At 41.9% G+C, this 17,759-nt stretch overlaps 12 non-coding genes across 12 annotated transcripts; all 12 read left to right on the plus strand.

The window, feature by feature from the left end:
- Nucleotides 1-3,605: 3,605 nt before the first annotated feature.
- TRNAR-CCU (transfer RNA arginine (anticodon CCU)) lies at nt 3,606-3,678 on the plus strand. Its single transcript has one exon. It is a non-coding gene; the product is annotated as a tRNA-Arg (tRNA).
- Nucleotides 3,679-4,604: 926 nt separating this feature from the next.
- TRNAR-CCU (transfer RNA arginine (anticodon CCU)) lies at nt 4,605-4,677 on the plus strand. Its single transcript has one exon. It is a non-coding gene; the product is annotated as a tRNA-Arg (tRNA).
- Nucleotides 4,678-5,749: 1,072 nt separating this feature from the next.
- TRNAI-UAU (transfer RNA isoleucine (anticodon UAU)) lies at nt 5,750-5,842 on the plus strand. The gene is given in 2 exon segments: nt 5,750-5,787; nt 5,807-5,842. It is a non-coding gene; the product is annotated as a tRNA-Ile (tRNA).
- A 254-nt stretch (nt 5,843-6,096) lies between these two features.
- Nucleotides 6,097-6,169, plus strand: TRNAR-CCU (transfer RNA arginine (anticodon CCU)). The gene has a single exon. It is a non-coding gene; the product is annotated as a tRNA-Arg (tRNA).
- A 2,799-nt stretch (nt 6,170-8,968) lies between these two features.
- Nucleotides 8,969-9,061, plus strand: TRNAI-UAU (transfer RNA isoleucine (anticodon UAU)). Its single transcript is given in 2 exon segments — nt 8,969-9,006; nt 9,026-9,061. It is a non-coding gene; the product is annotated as a tRNA-Ile (tRNA).
- Nucleotides 9,062-10,703: 1,642 nt separating this feature from the next.
- Nucleotides 10,704-10,796, plus strand: TRNAI-UAU (transfer RNA isoleucine (anticodon UAU)). The gene is given in 2 exon segments: nt 10,704-10,741; nt 10,761-10,796. It is a non-coding gene; the product is annotated as a tRNA-Ile (tRNA).
- Nucleotides 10,797-11,051: 255 nt separating this feature from the next.
- On the plus strand, nt 11,052-11,124 carry TRNAR-CCU (transfer RNA arginine (anticodon CCU)). The gene has a single exon. It is a non-coding gene; the product is annotated as a tRNA-Arg (tRNA).
- Nucleotides 11,125-12,440: 1,316 nt separating this feature from the next.
- On the plus strand, nt 12,441-12,533 carry TRNAI-UAU (transfer RNA isoleucine (anticodon UAU)). Its single transcript is given in 2 exon segments — nt 12,441-12,478; nt 12,498-12,533. It is a non-coding gene; the product is annotated as a tRNA-Ile (tRNA).
- Nucleotides 12,534-12,787: 254 nt separating this feature from the next.
- TRNAR-CCU (transfer RNA arginine (anticodon CCU)) lies at nt 12,788-12,860 on the plus strand. Its single transcript has one exon. It is a non-coding gene; the product is annotated as a tRNA-Arg (tRNA).
- A 2,287-nt stretch (nt 12,861-15,147) lies between these two features.
- On the plus strand, nt 15,148-15,240 carry TRNAI-UAU (transfer RNA isoleucine (anticodon UAU)). The gene is given in 2 exon segments: nt 15,148-15,185; nt 15,205-15,240. It is a non-coding gene; the product is annotated as a tRNA-Ile (tRNA).
- Nucleotides 15,241-15,469: 229 nt separating this feature from the next.
- TRNAR-CCU (transfer RNA arginine (anticodon CCU)) lies at nt 15,470-15,542 on the plus strand. Its single transcript has one exon. It is a non-coding gene; the product is annotated as a tRNA-Arg (tRNA).
- Nucleotides 15,543-16,469: 927 nt separating this feature from the next.
- On the plus strand, nt 16,470-16,542 carry TRNAR-CCU (transfer RNA arginine (anticodon CCU)). The gene has a single exon. It is a non-coding gene; the product is annotated as a tRNA-Arg (tRNA).
- The last annotated feature ends 1,217 nt before the right edge of the window (nt 16,543-17,759 follow it).

Below are 17,759 nucleotides of genomic sequence, written 5' to 3' on the forward strand. Positions count from 1 at the left end.
CCCTCCCCCTTTTTCCCCTACAGAGCCCGGACCTGGCGCCCTAGAGGCCAACGTGGAATTCCTAGAGCAAAACCTTCTGCAGGTAGGTCTCCCATTTTCTTTCCACAACATTCCATTGGGCGGAAGGATCATGCATTTTGTGAACAACTGGAGTATGATTACATCCGACTCCTGGATACTGAATACTGTTTCAGGCTTTCAAATAGATTTTGTTTCCCCTCCCATACAATACTTTCTTCCACACCCAATCCAATTCTCAAAATCAGACCAGATTCTGATAAATGCAGAAGTGAAAGACCTTATTACAAAGGCAGCTATTATACCCGTCCAAGAATCATCCACAGGTTTTCTCAGCAACCTATTTCTGGTGAACAAAAAGGACGGAGGTCACAGACCCGTAATCAATCTGAGACTACTCAACAATTTTGTTGTGTACAGACATTTCAAGATGGAGGGTATACACCTCCTGAGAGACATATTACTAAAAGACGATTGGTTATTAAAAATCGACCTGAAAGATGCTTATCTGACTGTTCCGATTCACCCTTCCTCCCAACAGTTTCTCCAATTTTCTTGGAACAATCTAATATGGCAGTTCACTTGCCTTCCATTCGGCCTATCTTCGGCCCCCTGGTGCTTCACGAAACTGCTAAAACCGGTTGTAGCACTGTTAAGAAGCCGAGGAATACGCCTCATTATTTACCTCGACGACATACTCATCATGGCACAATCCCCATCTCTTCTTCTCACACACAGGGATTGGACCCTCGCTCTCCTATCAAATCTAGGTTTTCTGATAAATTTCCAAAAATCCATCCTAATTCCGTCCCAAGAACTGGAATTCCTGGGTTTCTTGATAAACACTCAATCCACTACCCTGAGCTTACCACCCAAAAAATTGAAAACTATTCGAAAGGAAATTCGTCAAGTTCTTCAGAAGGATCTTATCTCTCTGAGATCCATCGCTCGGATTGTAGGTCTCCTTTCAGCCTCGATCCAGGCTATCTTTCCAGCCCCTCTTCACTATCGAGCTCTTCAACGGTTGAAGATCCAACATTTAAGAGACGGTCTAGGATATTTGGACGAGATTCGTCTGTCTTTAGACGCCAAAGAAGAACTTCTTTGGTGGCTCTCTCACATTCAAAATTGGAATGGAAAAACCATCTTCCATCCAAACCCGGATATCATAATAGAATCAGACGCAAGTCTTTCGGGTTGGGGTGCTCGCTGCGGCTCCCTCTCTACTGGAGGGAAATGGTCTCCTTCCGAATCCCAACTACATATCAACTGCTTGGAGCTTTTAGCTGGGTCCTTCGCTCTAAAGAGTTTTGTCAAGGATTCATCTCACTGCTGTGTCTTACTTCGCATGGACAATATCTCCGCTGTCCAATATATCAATCATCTGGGCGGAACGAATTCCAAATCCCTTGCCGATATTGCCAAAGATTTTTGGCATTTTTGTCTAGACAGGTATATTGTCTTGAAAGCGGAGTACCTTCCAGGAATTTCCAACTCCATAGCGGATTGGAACTCTCGCTTCCTCACAGACTTCAGCGATTGGAAACTTCATCTTTCCATGTTCCAAATGATCAATCAATTATGGGGTCCCCTCAAACTAGACATGTTCGCTTCCAGACTGAACCGTCAAATTCCTCAGTTTTTCAGTTGGAGACCGGATCCGGACGCTCTAGGCTCCGACGCTTTCCTTCAATTTTGGCCTCCAGAAGCTCTCTATGCGTTTCCCCCTTTCAACTTAATACCGAGACTTCTACTTCAAGTCTCAGTTCGGAAATCTACCATGGTCATAATTCTACCTTGGTGGCCAACTCAATCATGGTTCCCTCAACTTCTTCCACTATTGATAGACTACCCTCGAATTCTCCCATCTTTTCCGGATCTCCTACTGGATCCTCTTGGCAAATCTCATCCTCTAATTCTCTCAGAACAACTAGTTCTCATTGCTTGTCTAATCTCAGGCATTCCGGACCGATCACTCCATTTTCTCTCACAACTAGAGAACTCTTGTCTGACGCCTGGGCTCCAGGTACCAGGTCTGCTTACAGATCAGCCTGGAAAATTTGGATTCATTGGTGCTCTCAACGAGACTTGGATCCCTTACAAACATCTATTTCACACATCTTAAATTTCCTTTCTGCTTCATTTGATTCTGGTAAAGCCTACAGGACCATAAATGTATATAGATCCGCCATTTCTGCTAAACATTCTCTTATTGACTCAATCCCAATTGGTAAACATCCACTCGTTTGTAAACTTTTGAAAGGCATCCGTTTCCGACGCCCACCTTTACCACGTTGTAACTCTACTTGGGATGTTAATATTCTGTTAAACTTTTTTCTTTCCTGGGATGACAATGATCTTCTATCCCTTAAATTACTCTCTTTCAAACTTACAGTTCTCTTATGTCTTATTTCTATTAAACGCATCTCTGATGTTAGAGCCCTTGATGTTTCTAGAAGACAATATTCTCCCGATGGAGTTATCTTTACAATTTACCGTCGTACCAAAACCAATCTGCATTCAGTATTCTATCCATCTTTCCCTCATCATCCTAAACTTTGCGTAGTTCGTTGTTTACGTTCTTACGAATCTAGGACGAAATCGTTACGTTCTACTTCCTCCTCTCAATTACTGATATCCTACTGTAAACCTCACAATTCGGTTTCTTCCCCTACCTTGGCTCGCTGGGTTAAATCAACCATGACCATGGCAGGTATAGATACTTCCATTTTCACTGCCCATTCCACTAGAGGTGCAACATCCACAAAAATGTTTCAATCTGGTGCTTCCATATCAGATATAATTAAAGCGGCTAATTGGTCTTCAGACTCTACATTCAAAACATTCTATTTTAAACCTGATTCTCATGTTTCTATGGTTTTATTGTGATATAATTTTATTTATTGTGATATGTATATTTCTTAGCTTTAAACTAGCATAATAGGAGCGTTTTGTCTTGTTATAAAATTGAAGATTTTCCTATCCTTGGTGAAGGAAAATATAGATTTTATTAAAGACAAAACGCGAGTATTATCCCTCCCTTGTTTCCCATCCCTATAACGTTTTTAATTTCTCCACAGCGGTTTAAGATGAAAGTCCCTGAAGACCACTTCTCTGAAGTTTCTTCCATATTAAAGTATCTCCTTCTACGAGTCCCAACATTCAAGTCTCTGTTCTAGGTTAATTACCCTTCAAGTTTGACAAGTTCCTCACTTTCAAGGAAATTTCTCTACGAACTCCATCTCCTAGACTTCTTCCGGTTCTGGTTATTCAGTTCTGATTTATTTTACTGGACATTTTATTCTTCGCTACAAAAGAAGAGGAAGAGCTAATGGCAACTGTCACTATTATACCTTATCCTGATTCCTGATTGGTTATCATACATGGCAGCATCCTAGGATACGCCATGTCTGTTAAAGTTTTTTCTGTATTGTCATTACTGTTAACCCTTTTGCTGCTGAGATAGTAAAAGAGGATTTAAAAGCATAATACTCGCGTTTTGTCTTTAATAAAATCTATATTTTCCTTCACCAAGGATAGGAAAATCTTCAATTGTAAACTAACTATCATCATACTTCAAACATCCAGCCCCAGTGGCCTAATGGATAAGGCACTGGCCTCCTAAGCCAGGGATTGTGGGTTCGAGTCCCATCTGGGGTGTATGCTTTCCTTCTCTATACCAGGCATCCATCAATGATTTTTAGTTCAAGATAAAATGTGATTGATTGGCTTCTCTAATGATTCTCTTGTGAAGTCAATCTTGCAAAATCTGGTACCATGCTTATCACGGAAACAATGCATCTGTAGCCATTCAATGCCTTCTGGCTGCTCTTGGAATGAGACAACAAAGGAAAGCCTCGCTCTTGACTAAAGCAAGCAAGCACACGATTAAGATTGTTTTCCGCATCTAAAGGTAAACAGCAAAAGACCATCCTTGATTACTCAATCACAATAGAAATTTTGCTTTTAAAAAAAACATATCATCATGTTTCCCCACAGGTGGCTAGCCCCAGTGGACTCCTAAGCCAGGGATAGTGGGTTCCAGTCCCATCTGGGGTGCTTGCTTTTCTTCCCTATTTAAGGTAACCAAAGGTGTGTTTTAGTTTCGTTATATGTGTTCCACTGTCTTCTCTAATAAATCATGTCCAAGTTGCTTGTAAAGTCGATCTCGCAAAAGTCAGATCTGATACTGATCATAGAAAGCACCCTTGTAAAGCAGGCTTGTGAAGCACATGCAAAGCTCCAGTGGCGCAATCTGTCAGCGCGCGGTCCTTATAAAGCAGTAACTGTTGAGCAATGCCGAGGTTGTGAGTTCGAGCGTCACCTGGAGCCTTCTTTTCTAACCTTTATTGTTATATAAAAACTGCAGTAGGGCAGCAAAGTCTTTTACCCGTTTTCCATGTATTGCAAGCAAATTATCAAAACGACACAACAAAAGAAGTTCTCGCTCTCGTCCTAAGAAAGCAGGCACGTTACTAAGATTGTTTTCCCGATTGGAAAACAAACGGTAAAAGACCAGCCTTGGTAACTTTTTAACATGAGAATATTTGATTGTAAACTAACTATCATCATACTGCAAACATCCAGCCCCAGTGGCCTAATGGATAAGGCACTGGCCTCCTAAGCCAGGGATTGTGGGCTCGAGTCCCATCTGGGGTGTATGCTTTCCTTCTCTATACCAGGTATCCATCAATGAGTTTTAGTTCAAGATGAAATGTGATTGATTGGCTTCTCTAATGATTCTCTTCCTTGTGAAGACAATCTTGCAAAATCTGGTACCATGCTTATCACGGAAACAATGCATCTGTAGCCATTCAATGCCTTCTGGCTGCTGTTGGAATGAGACAACAAAGGAAAGCCTCGCTCTTGACGAAAGCAAGCAAGCACACGATTAAGATTGTTTTCCGCATCTAAAGGTAAACAGCAAAAGACCATCCTTGATTACTCAATCACAATAGAAATTTTGCTTTTTAAAAAAACATATCATCATGTTTCCCCACAGGTGGCTAGCCCCAGTGGACTCCTAAGCCAGGGATAGTGGGTTCCAGTCCCATCAGGGATGCTTGCTTTTCTTCCATCTTTAAGGTAATCAAGGGTGTGTTTTAGTTCTGTTAAATGTGTTCCACTGTCTTCTCTAATAATTCATGTCCAAGTTGCTTGTAAAGTCGATCTCGCAAAAGCCAGATCTGATACTGATCATAGAAAGCACGCTTTTTAAAAAAACATATCATCATGTTTCCCCACAGGTGGCAAACCCCAGTGGACTCCTAAGCCAGGGATAGTGGGTTCCAGTCCCATCTGGGGTGCTTGCTTTTCTTCCCTCTTTAAGGTAACCAAGGGTGTGTTTTAGTTCTGTTAAATGTGTTCCACTGTCTTCTCTAATAATTCATGTCCAAGTTGCTTGTAAAGTTGATCTCGCAAAAGCCAGATCTGATACTGATCATAGAAAGCACGCTTTTAAAAAAAAACATATCATCACGTTTCCCCACAGGTGGCTAGCCCCAGTGGACTCCTAAGCCAGGGATAGTGGGTTCCAGTCCCATCTGGGGTGCTTGCTTTTCTTCCCTCTTTAAGGTAACAAAGGGTGTGTTTTAGTTTTGTTAAATGTGTTCCACTGTCTTCTCTAATAATTCATGTCCAAGTTGCTTGTAAAGTCGATCTTGCAAAAGCGAGATCTGATATTGATCATAGAAAGCACCCTTGTAAAGCAGGCTTGTGAAGCACATGCAAAGCTCCAGTGGCGCAATCGGACAGCGCGCGGTACTTATAAAGCCGTAACTGTTGAGCAATGCCGAGGTTGTGAGTTCGAGCTTCACCTGAAGCATTCTTTTCTAACCTTTATTGTTATATAAAAACTGCAGTAGGGCAGCAAAGTCTTTTACCCGTATTCCATGTATTGCAAGCAAATTATCAAAACGACACAACAAAAGAAGTTCTCGCTCTCGTCCTAAGAAAGCAGGCACGTTATTAAGATTGTTTTCCCGATTGGAAAACAAACGGTAAAAGACCAGCCTTGATAACTTTTTAACATGAGAATATTTGATTGTAAACTAACTATCATCATTCTGCAAACATCCAGCCCCAGTGGCCTAATGGATAAGGCACTGGCCCCCTAAGCCAGGGATTGTGGGTTCGAGTCCCATCTGGGGTGTATGCTATCCTTCTCTATACCAGGTATCCATCAATGAGTTTTAGTTCAAGATAAAATGTGATTGATTGGCTTCTCTTATGATTCTCTTCCTTGTGAAGACAATCTTGCAAAATCTGGTACCATGCTTATCACGGAAACAATGCATCTGTAGCCATTCAATGCCTTCTGGCTGCTGTTGGAATGAGACAACTAAGGAAAGCCTCGCTCTTGACGAAAGCAAGCACACGATTAAGATTGTTTTCCGCATCTAAAGGTAAACAGCAAAAGACCATCCTTGATTACTCAATCACAATAGAAATTTTGCTTCTTAATAAAAGCATATCATCATGTTTCCCCACAGGTGGCTAGCCCCAGTGGACTCCTAAGCCAGGGATAGTGGGTTCCAGTCCCATCTGGGGTGCTTGCTTTTCTTCCCTCTTTAAGGTAACCAAGGGTGTGTTTTAGTACTGTTAAATGTGTTCCACTGTCTTCTCTAATAATTCATGTCCAAGTTGCTTGTAAAGTAGATCTCGCAAAAGCCAGATCTGATACTGATCATAGAAAGAACGCTTTTTAAAAAAACATATCATCACGTTTCCCCACAGGTGGCTATCCCCAGTGGACTCCTAAGCCAGGGATAGTGGGTTCCAGTCCCATCTGGGGTGCTTGCTTTTCTTCCCTCTTTAAGGTAACCAAGGGTGTGTTTTAGTTTCGTTAAATGTGTTCCACTGTCTTCTCTAATAATTCATGTCCAAGATGCTTGTAAAGTCGATCTCGCAAAAACCAGATCTGATACTGATCATAGAAAGCACGCTTTTAAAAAAAAACATATCATCACATTTCCCCACAGGTGGCTAGCCCCAGTGAACTCCTAAGCCAGGGATAGTGGGTTCCAGTTCCATCTGGGGTGCTTGCTTTTCTTCCCTCTTTAAGGTAACCAAGGGTGTGTTTTAGTTTCGTTAAATGTGTTCCACTGTCTTCTCTAATAATTTATGTCCAAGTTGCTTGTAAAGTCGATCTCGCAAAAACCAGATCTGATACTGATCATAGAAAGCACGCTTTTAAAAAAAAACATGTCATCACATTTCCCCACAGGTGGCTAGCCCCAGTGAACTCCTAAGCCAGGGATAGTGGGTTCCAGTTCCATCTGGGGTGCTTGCTTTTCTTCCCTCTTTTAGGTAACAAAGGGTGTGTTTTAGTTTCGTTAAATGTGTTCCACTGTCTTCTCTAATAATTCATGTCCAAGTTGCTTGTAAAGTCGATCTTGCAAAAGCCAGATCTGATACTGATCATAGAAAGCACGCTTGTAAAGCAGGCTTGTGAAGCACATGCAAAGCTCCAGTGGCGCAATCGGTCAGCACGCAGTACTTATAAAGCAGTAACTGTTGAGCAATGCCGAGGCTGTGAGTTTGAGCCTCACCTGGAGCATTCTTTTCTAACCTTTATTGTTATATAAAAACTGCAGTAGGGCAGCAAAGTCTTTTACCCGTTTTCCATGTATTGCAAGCAAATTATCAAAACGACACAACAAAAGAAGTTCTCGCTCTCGTCCTAAGAAAGCAGGCACGTTATTAAGATTGTTTTTCCGAATGGAAAACAATTGGTAAAAGACCAGCCTTGATAACTTTTTAACATGAGAATATTTGATTGTAAACTAACTATCATCATACTGCAAACATCCAGTGCCAGTGGCCTAATGGATAAGGCACTGGCCTCCTAAGCCAGGGATTGTGGGTTTGAGTCCCATCTGGGGTGTATGCTATCCTTCTCTATACCAGGTATCCATCAATGAGTTTTAGTTCAAGATAAAATGTGATTGATTGGCTTCTCTAATGATTCTCTTCCTTGTGAAGACAATCTTGCAAAATCTGGTACCATGCTTATCACGGAAACAATGCATCTGTAGCCATTCAATGCCTTCTGGCTGCTGTTGGAATGAGACAACAAAGGAAAGCCTCGCTCTTGACGAAAGCAAGCACACGATTAAGATTGTTTTCCGCATCTAAAGGTAAACAGCAAAAGACCATCCTTGATTACTCAATCACAATAGAAATTTTGCTTTTTAAAAAAACATATCATGTTTCCCCACAGGTGGCTAGCCCCAGTGGACTCCTAAGCCAGGGATAGTGGGTTCCAGTCCCATCTGGGGTGCTTGCTTTTCTTCCCTCTTTAAGGTAACCAAGGGTGTGTTTTAGTTCTGTTAAATGTGTTCCACTGTCTTCTCTAATAATTCATGTCCAAATTGCTTGTAAAGTCGATCTCGCAAAAGCCAGATCTGATACTGATCATAGAAAGCACGCTTTTAAAAAAAACATATCATCACGTTTCCCCACAGGTGGCTAGCCCCAGTGGACTCCTAAGCCAGGGATAGTGGGTTCCAGTCCCATCTGGGGTGCTTGCTTTTCTTCCCTCTTTAAGGTAACCAAGGGTGTGTTTTAGTTTCGTTAAATGTGTTCCACTGTCTTCTCTAATAATTCATGTCCAAGTTGCTTGTAAAGTAGATCTCGCAAAAGCCAGATCTGATACTGATCATAGAAAGAACGCTTTTTAAAAAAAACATATCATTACGTTTCCCCACAGGTGGCTATCCCCAGTGGACTCCTAAGCCAGGGATAGTGGGTTCCAGTCCCATCTGGGGTGCTTGCTTTTCTTCCCTCTTTAAGGTAACCAAGGGTGTGTTTTAGTTTCGTTAAATGTGTTCCACTGTCTTCTCTAATAATTCATGTCCAAGTTGCTTGTAAAGTCGATCTTGCAAAAGCCAGATCTGATACTGATCATAGAAAGCAGGCTTGTAAAGCAGGCTTGTGAAACACATGCAAAGCTCCAGTGGCGCAATCGGTCAGCGCGCGGTACTTATAAAGCAGTAACTGTTGAGCAATGCCGAGGTTGTGAGTTCGAGCCTCACCTGGATTATTCTTTTCTAACCTTTATTGTTATATAAAAACTGCAGTAGGGCAGCAAAGTCTTTTACCCGTTTTCCATGTATTGCAAGCAAATTATCAAAACGACACAAGAAAAGAAGTTCTCGCTCTCGTCCTAAGAAAGCAGGCACGTTATTAAGATTGTTTTCCCGATTGGAAAACAAACGGTAAAAGACCAGCCTTGATAACTTTTTAACATGAGAATATTTGATTGTAAACTAACTATCATCATACCTCAAACATGCAGCCCCAGTGGCCTTATGGATAAGGTACTGGCCTCCTAAGCCAGGGATTGTGGGTTCGAGTCCCATCTGGAGTGTATGCTTTGCTTCTCAATACCAGGTATCCATCAATGAGTTTTAGTTCAAGATAAAATGTGATTGATTGGCTTCTCCAATGATTCTCTTCCTTGTGAAGTAAATCTTGCAAAATCTGGTCCCATGCTTATCATGGAAACAATCCATCTGTAGCCATTCAATGCCTTCTGGCTGCTGTTGGAATGAGACAACAAAGGAAAGCCTCGCTCTTGACGAAAGCAAGCAAGCACACGATTAAGATTGTTTTCCGCATCTAAAGGTAAACAGCAAAAGACCAACCTTGATTACTCAATCACAATAAAAATTTTGCTTCTTAAAAAAACATATCATCATGTTTCCCCACAGGTGGCTAGCCCCAGTGGACTCCTAAGCCAGGGATAGTGGGTTCCAGTCCCATCTGGGGTGCTTGCTTTTCTTCCCTCTTTAAGGTAACCAAGGGTGTGTTTTAGTTCTGTTAAATGTGTTCCACTGTCTTCTCTAATAATTCATGTCCAAGTTGCTTGTAAAGTCGATCTCGCAAAAGCCAGATCTGATACTGATCACAGAAAGCACGCTTTTTAAAAAAACATATCATCACGTTTCCCCACAGGTGGCTATCCCCAGTGGACTCCTAAGCCAGGGATAGTTGGTTCCAGTCCCATCTGGGGTGCTTGCTTTTCTTCCCTCTTTAAGGTAACCAAGGGTGTGTTTTAGTTTCGTTAAATGTGTTCCACTGTCTTCTCTAATAATTCATGTCCAAGTTGCTTGTAAAGTAGATCTCGCAAAAGCCAGATCTGATACTGATCATAGAAAGAACGCTTTTAAAAAAAACATACCATCACGTTTCCCCACAGGTGGCTATCCCCAGTGGACTCCTAAGCCAGGGATAGTGGGTTCCAGTCCCATCTGGGGTGCTTGCTTTTCTTCCCTCTTTAAGGTAACCAAGGGTGTGTTTTAGTTTCGTTAAATGTGTTCCACTGTCTTCTCTAATAATTCATGTCCAAGTTGCTTGTAAAGTCGATCTCGCAAAAACCAGATCTGATACTGATCATAGAAAGCACGCTTTTAAAAAAAAACATATCATCACATTTCCCCACAGGTGGCTAGCCCCAGTGAACTCCTAAGCCAGGGATAGTGGGTTTTAGTCCCATCTGGGGTGCTTGCTTTTCTTCCCTTTTAAGGTAACAAAGGGTGTGTTTTAGTTTTGTTAAATGTGTTCCACTGTCTTCTCGAATAATTCATGTCCAAGTTGCTTGTAAAGTCGATCTTGCAAAAGCCAGATCTGATACTGATCATAGAAAGCACCCTGGTAAAGCAGGCTTGTGAAGCACATGTAAAGCTCCAGTGGTGCAATCGGTCAGCGCGCGGTGCTTATAAAGCAGTAACTGTTGAGCAATGCCGAGGTTGTGAGTTCGAGCCTCACCTGGAGCATTCTTTTCTAACCTTTATTGTTATATAAAAACTGCAGTAGGGCAGCAAAGACTTTTACCCGTTTTCCATGTATTGCAAGCAAATTATCAAAACGACATAACAAAAGAAGTTCTCGCTCTCGTCCTAAGAAAGCAGGCACGTTATTAAGATTGTTTTCCCGATTGGAAAACAAACGGTAAAAGACCAGCCTTTATTAACTTTTTAACATGAGAATATTTGATTGTAAACTAACTATCATCATACCGCAAACATCCAGCCCCTGTGGCCTAATGGATAAGGCACTGGCCTCCTAAGCCAGGGATTGTGGGTTCGAGTACCATCTGGGGTGTATGCTATCCTTCTCCATACCAGGTATCCATCAATGAGTTTTAGTTCAAGATAAAATGTGATTGATTGGCTTCTGTAATGATTCTCTTCCTTGTGAAGACAATCTTGCAAAATCTGGTACCATGCTTATCACGGAAACAATGCATCTGTAGCCATTCAATGCCTTCTGGCTGCTGTTGGAATGAGACAACAAAGGAAAGCCTCGCTCTTGACGAACGCAAGCAAGCACACGATTAAGATTGTTTTCCGCATCTAAAGGTAAACAGCAAAAGACCATCCTTGATTACTCAATCACAATAGAAATTTTGCTTTTTAAAAAAACATATCATCATGTTTCCCCACAGGTGGCTAGCCCCAGTGGACTCCTAAGCCAGGGATAGTGGGTTCCAGTCCCATCTGGGGTGCTTGCTTTTCTTCCCTCTTTAAGGTAACCAAGGGTGTGTTTTAGTTCTGTTAAATGTGTTCCACTGTCTTCTCTAATAATTCATGTCCAAGTTGCTTGTAAAGTAGATCTCGCAAAAGCCAGATCTGATACTGATCATAGAAAGAACGCTTTTTAAAAAACATATCATCACGTTTCCCCACAGGTGGCTATCCCCAGTGGACTCCTAAGCCAGGGATAGTGGGTTCCAGTCCCATCTGGGGTGCTTGCTTTTCTTCCCTCTTTAAGGTAACCAAGGGTGTGTTTTAGTTTCGTTAAATGTGTTCCACTGTCTTCTCTAATAATTCATGTCCAAGTTGCTTGTAAAGTCGATCTCGCAAAAACCAGATCTGATACTGATCATAGAAAGCACGCTTTTAAAAAAAAACATATCATCACATTTCCCCATAGGTGGCTAGCCCCAGTGAACTCCTAAGCCAGGGATAGTGGGTTCCTGTCCCATCTGGGGTGCTTGCTTTTCTTCCCTCTTTAAGGTAACCAAGGGTGTGTTTTAGTTTCGTTAAATGTGTTCCACTGTCTTCTCTAATAATTCATGTCCAAGTTGCTTGTAAAGTCGATCTCGCAACAACCAGATCTGATACTGATCATAGAAAGCACGCTTTTAAAAAAAAACATATCATCACATTTCCCCACAGGTGGCTAGCCCCAGTGAACTCCTAAGCCAGGGATAGTGGGTTCCTGTCCCATCTGGGGTGCTTGCTTTTCTTCCCTCTTTAAGATAACAAAGGGTGTGTTTTAGTTTTGTTAAATGTGTTCCACTGTCTTCTCGAATAATTCATGTCCAAGTTGCTTGTAAAGTCGATCTCGCAAAAGCCAGATCTGATACTGATCATAGAAAGCACCCTTGTAAAGCAGGCTTGTGAAGCACATGCAAAGCTCCAGTAGCGCAATCGGACAGCGTGCGGTACTTATAAAGCAGTAACTGTTGAGCAATGCCGAGGTTGTGAGTTTGAGCCTCACCTGGAGCATTCTTTTCTAACCTTTATTGTTATATAAAAACTGCAGTAGGGCAGCAAAGTCTTTTACCCGTTTTCCATGTATTGCAAGCAAATTATCAAAACGACACAACAAAAGAAGTTCTCGCTCTCGTCCTAAGAAAGCAGGCACGTTATTAAGATTGTTTTCCCGATTGGAAAACAAACGGTAAAAGACCAGCCTTGATAACTTTTTAACATGAGAATATTTGATTGTAAACTAACTATCATCATACTGCAAACATCCAGTCCCAGTGGCCTAATGGATAAGGCACTGGCCTCCTAAGCCAGGGATTGTGGGTTCGAGTCCCATCTGGGGTGTATGCTTTCCTTCTCTATACCAGGTATCCATCAATGAGTTGTAGTTCAAGATAAAATGTGATTGTTTGGCTTCTCTAATGATTCTCTTGTGAAGTCAATTTTGCAAAATCTGGTACCATGCTTATCACGGAAACAATGCATCTGTAGCCATTCAATGCCTTCTGGCTGCTGTTGGAATGAGACAACAAAGGAAAGCCTCGCTCTTGATGAAAGCAAGCAAGCCCACGATTAAGATTGTTTTCCGCATCTAAAGGTAAACAGCAAAAGACCATCCTTGATTACTCAATCACAATTGAAATTTTGCTTCTTAAAAAAACATATCATCATGTTTCCCCACAGGTGGCTAGCCCCAGTGGACTCCTAAGCCAGGGATAGTGGGTTCCAGTCCCATCTGGGGTGCTTGCTTTTCTTCCCTCTTTAAGGTAACCAAGGGTGTGTTTTAGTTCTGTTAAATGTGTTCCACTGTCTTCTCTAATAATTCATGTCCAAGTTGCTTGTAAAGTCGATCTCGCAAAAGTCAGATCTGATACTGATCATAGAAAGAACGCTTTTTAAAAAAACATATCATCACGTTTCCCCACAGGTGGCTATCCCCAGTGGACTCCTAAGCCAGGGATAGTGGGTTCCAGTCCCATCTGGGGTGCTTGCTTTTCTTCCCTCTTTAAGGTAACCAAGGGTGTGTTTTAGTTTCGTTAAATGTGTTCCACTGTCTTCTCTAATAATTCGTGTCCAAGTTGCTTGTAAAGTCGATCTAGCAAAAGCCAGATCTGATACTGATCATAGAAAGCACACTTTTTAAAAAAACATATCATCATGTTGCCCCACAGTTGGCTAGCCCCAGTGGACTCCTAAGCCAGGGATAGTGGGTTCCAGTCCCATCTGGGGTGCTTGCTTTTCTTCCCTATTTAAGGTAACCAAGGGTGTGTTTTAGTTTAGTTAAATGTGTTCCACTGTCTTCTCTAATAAATCATGTCCAAGTTGCTTGTAAAGTCGATCTCGCAAAAGTCAGATCTGATACTGATCATAGAAAGAACGCTTTTTAAAAAAACATCTCATCACGTTTCCCCACAGGTGGCTAGCCCCAGTGGACTCCTAAGCCAGGGATAGTGGGTTCCAGTCCCATCTGGGGTGCTTGCTTTTCTTCCCTCTTTAAGGTAACCAAGGGTGTGTTTTAGTTCTGTTAAATGTGTTCCACTGTCTTCTCTAATAATTCATGTCCAAGTTGCTTGTAAAGTCGATCTCGCAAAAGCCAGATCTGATACTGATCATAGAAAGCACGCTTTTTAAAAAAACATATCATCATGTTTCCCCACAAGTGGCTATCCCCAGTGGACTCCTAAGCCAGGGATAGTGGGTTCCAGTCCCATCTGGGGTGCTTGCTTTTCTTCCCTCTTTAAGGTAACCAAGGGTGTGTTTTAGTTTCGTTAAATGTGTTCCACTGTCTTCTCTAATAATTCATGTCCAAGTTGCTTGTAAAGTCGATCTAGCAAAAGCCAGATCTGATACTGATCATAGAAAGCACACTTTTTAAAAAAACATATCATCATGTTGCCCCACAGTTGGCTAGCCCCAGTGGACTCCTAAGCCAGGGATAGTGGGTTCCAGTCCCATCTGGGGTGCTTGCTTTTCTTCCCTATTTAAGGTAACCAAGGGTGTGTTTTAGTTTAGTTAAATGTGTTCCACTGTCTTCTCTAATAAATCATGTCCAAGTTGCTTGTAAAGTCGATCTCGCAAAAGTCAGATCTGATACTGATCATAGAAAGAACGCTTTTTAAAAAAACATCTCATCACGTTTCCCCACAGGTGGCTAGCCCCAGTGGACTCCTAAGCCAGGGATAGTGGGTTCCAGTCCCATCTGGGGTGCTTGCTTTTCTTCCCTCTTTAAGGTAACCAAGGGTGTGTTTTAGTTCTGTTAAATGTGTTCCACTGTCTTCTCTAATAATTCATGTCCAAGTTGCTTGTAAAGTCGATCTCGCAAAAGCCAGATCTGATACTGATCATAGAAAGCACGCTTTTTAAAAAAACATATCATCATGTTTCCCCACAAGTGGCTATCCCCAGTGGACTCCTAAGCCAGGGATAGTGGGTTCCAGTCCCATCTGGGGTGCTTGCTTTTCTTCCCTCTTTAAGGTAACCAAGGGTTTGTTTTAGTTTCGTTAAATGTGTTCCACTGTCTTCTCTAATAATTCATGTCCAAGTTGCTTGTAAAGTCGATCTCGCAAAAGCGAGATCTGATACTGATCATAGAAAGCATCCTTGTAAATCAGGCTTGTGATGCACATGCAAAGCTCCAGTGGCGCAATCGGTCAGCGCTCGGTACTTATAACGCAGTAACTGTTGAGCAATGCCGAGGTTGTGAGTTCGAGCCTCAACTGGAGCATTCTTTTCTAACCTTTATTGTTATATAAAAACTGCAGTAGGGCAGCAAAGTCTTTTACCCGTTTTCCATGTATTGCAAGCAAATTATCAAAACGACACAACAAAAGAAGTTCTCGTTATTAAGATTGTTTTCCCGATTGGAAAACAAACGGTAAAAGACCAGCCTTGATAACTTTTTAACATGAGAATATTTGATTGTAAACTAACTATCATCATACTGCAAACGTCCAGCCCCAGTGGCCTAATGGATAAGGCACTGGCCTCCTAAGCCAGGGATTGTGGGTTCGAGCCCCATCTGGGGTGTATGCTTTCCTTCTCTATACCAGGCATCCATCAATGATTTTTAGTTCAAGATAAAATGTGATTGATTGGCTTCTCTAATGATTCTCTTGTGAAGTCAATCTTGCAAAATCTGGTACCATGCTTATCACGGAAACAATGCATCTGTAGCCATTCAATGCCTTCTGGATGCTCTTGGAATGAGACAACAAAGGAAAGCCTCGCTCTTGACGAAAGCAAGCAAGCACACGATTAAGATTGTTTTCCGCATCTAAAGGTAAACAGCAAAAGACCATCCTTGATTACTCAATCACAATAGAAATTTTGCTTTTAAAAAAAAACATATCATCATGTTTCCCAACAGGTGGCTCGCCCCAGTGGACTCCTAAGCCAGGGATAGTGGGTTCCAGTCCCATCTGGGGTGCTTGCTTTTCTTCCCTATTTAAGGTAACCAAAGGTGTGTTTTAGTTTCGTTATATTTGTTCCACTGTCTTCTCTAATAAATCATGTCCAAGTTGCTTGTAAAGTCGATCTCGCAAAAGTCAGATCTGATACTGATCATAGAAAGCACCCTTGTAAAGCAGGCTTGTGAAGCACATGCAAAGCTCCAGTGGCGCAATCTGTCAGCGCGCGGTACTTATAAAGCAGTAACTGTTGAGCAATGCCGAGGTTGTGAGTTCGAGCATCACCTGGAGCATTCTTTTTTAACCTTTATTGTTATATAAAAACTGCAGTAGGGCAGCAAAGTCTTTTATCCGTTTTACATGTATTGCAAGCAAATTATCAAAACGACACAACAAAAGAAGTTCTCGCTCTCGTCCTAAGAAAGCAGGCACGTTACTAAGATTGTTTTCCCGATTGGAAAACAAACGGTAAAAGACAAGCCTTGATAACTTTTTAACATGAGAATATTTGATTGTAAACTAACTATCATCATACTGCAAACATCCAGCCCCAGTGGCCTAATGGATAAGGCACTGGCCTCCTAAGCCAGGGATTGTGGGCTCGAGTCCCATCTGGGGTGTATGCTTTCCTTCTCTATACCAGGTATCCATCAATGAGTTTAAGTTCAAGATAAAATGTGATTGATTGGCTTCTCTAATGATTCTCTTCCTTGTGAAGACAATCTTGCAAAATCTGGTACCATGCTTATCACGGAAACAATGCATCTGTAGCCATTCAATGCCTTCTGGCTGCTGTTGGAATGAGACAACAAAGGAAAGCCTCGCTCTTGACGAAAGCAAGCAAGCCCACGATTAAGATTGTTTTCCGCATCTAAAGGTAAACAGCAAAAGACCATCCTTGATTACTCAATCACAATTGAAATTTTGCTTCTTAAAAAAACATATCATCATGTTTCCCCACAGGTGGCTAGCCCCAGTGGACTCCTAAGCCAGGGATAGTGGGTTCCAGTCCCATCTGGGATGCTTGCTTTTCTTCCCTCTTTAAGGTAACCAAGGGTGTGTTTTAGTTCTGTTAAATGTGTTCCACTGTCTTCTCTAATAATTCATGTCCAAGTTGCTTGTAAAGTCGATCTTGCAAAAGTCAGATCTGATACTGATCATAGAAAGAACGCTTTTTAAAAAAACATATCATCACGTTTCCCCACAGGTGGCTATCCCCAGTGGACTCCTAAGCCAGGGATAGTGGGTTCCAGTCCCATCTGGGGTGCTTGCTTTTCTTCCCTCTTTAAGGTAACCAAGGGTGTGTTTTAGTTTCGTTAAATGTGTTCCACTGTCTTCTCTAATAATTCATGTCCAAGTTGCTTGTAAAGTCGATCTAGCAAAAGCCAGATCTGATACTGATCATAGAAAGCACACTTTTTAAAAAAACATATCATCATGTTGCCCCACAGGTGGCTAGCCCCAGTGGACTCCTAAGCCAGGGATAGTGGGTTCCAGTCCCATCTGGGGTGCTTGCTTTTCTTCCCTATTTAAGGTAACCAAGGGTGTGTTTTAGTTTAGTTAAATGTGTTCCACTGTCTTCTCTAATAAATCATGTCCAAGTTGCTTGTAAAGTCGATCTCGCAAAAGTCAGATCTGATACTGATCATAGAAAGAACGCTTTTTAAAAAAACATCTCATCACGTTTCCCCACAGGTGGCTAGCCCCAGTGGACTCCTAAGCCAGGGATAGTGGGTTCCAGTCCCATCTGGGGTGCTTGCTTTTCTTCCCTCTTTAAGGTAACCAAGGGTGTGTTTTAGTTCTGTTAAATGTGTTCCACTGTCTTCTCTAATAATTC

Source organism: Hyla sarda, chromosome 4, assembly GCF_029499605.1.
Source record: "Hyla sarda isolate aHylSar1 chromosome 4, aHylSar1.hap1, whole genome shotgun sequence".
Classification (NCBI taxonomy): Eukaryota; Metazoa; Chordata; class Amphibia; order Anura; family Hylidae; genus Hyla; species Hyla sarda.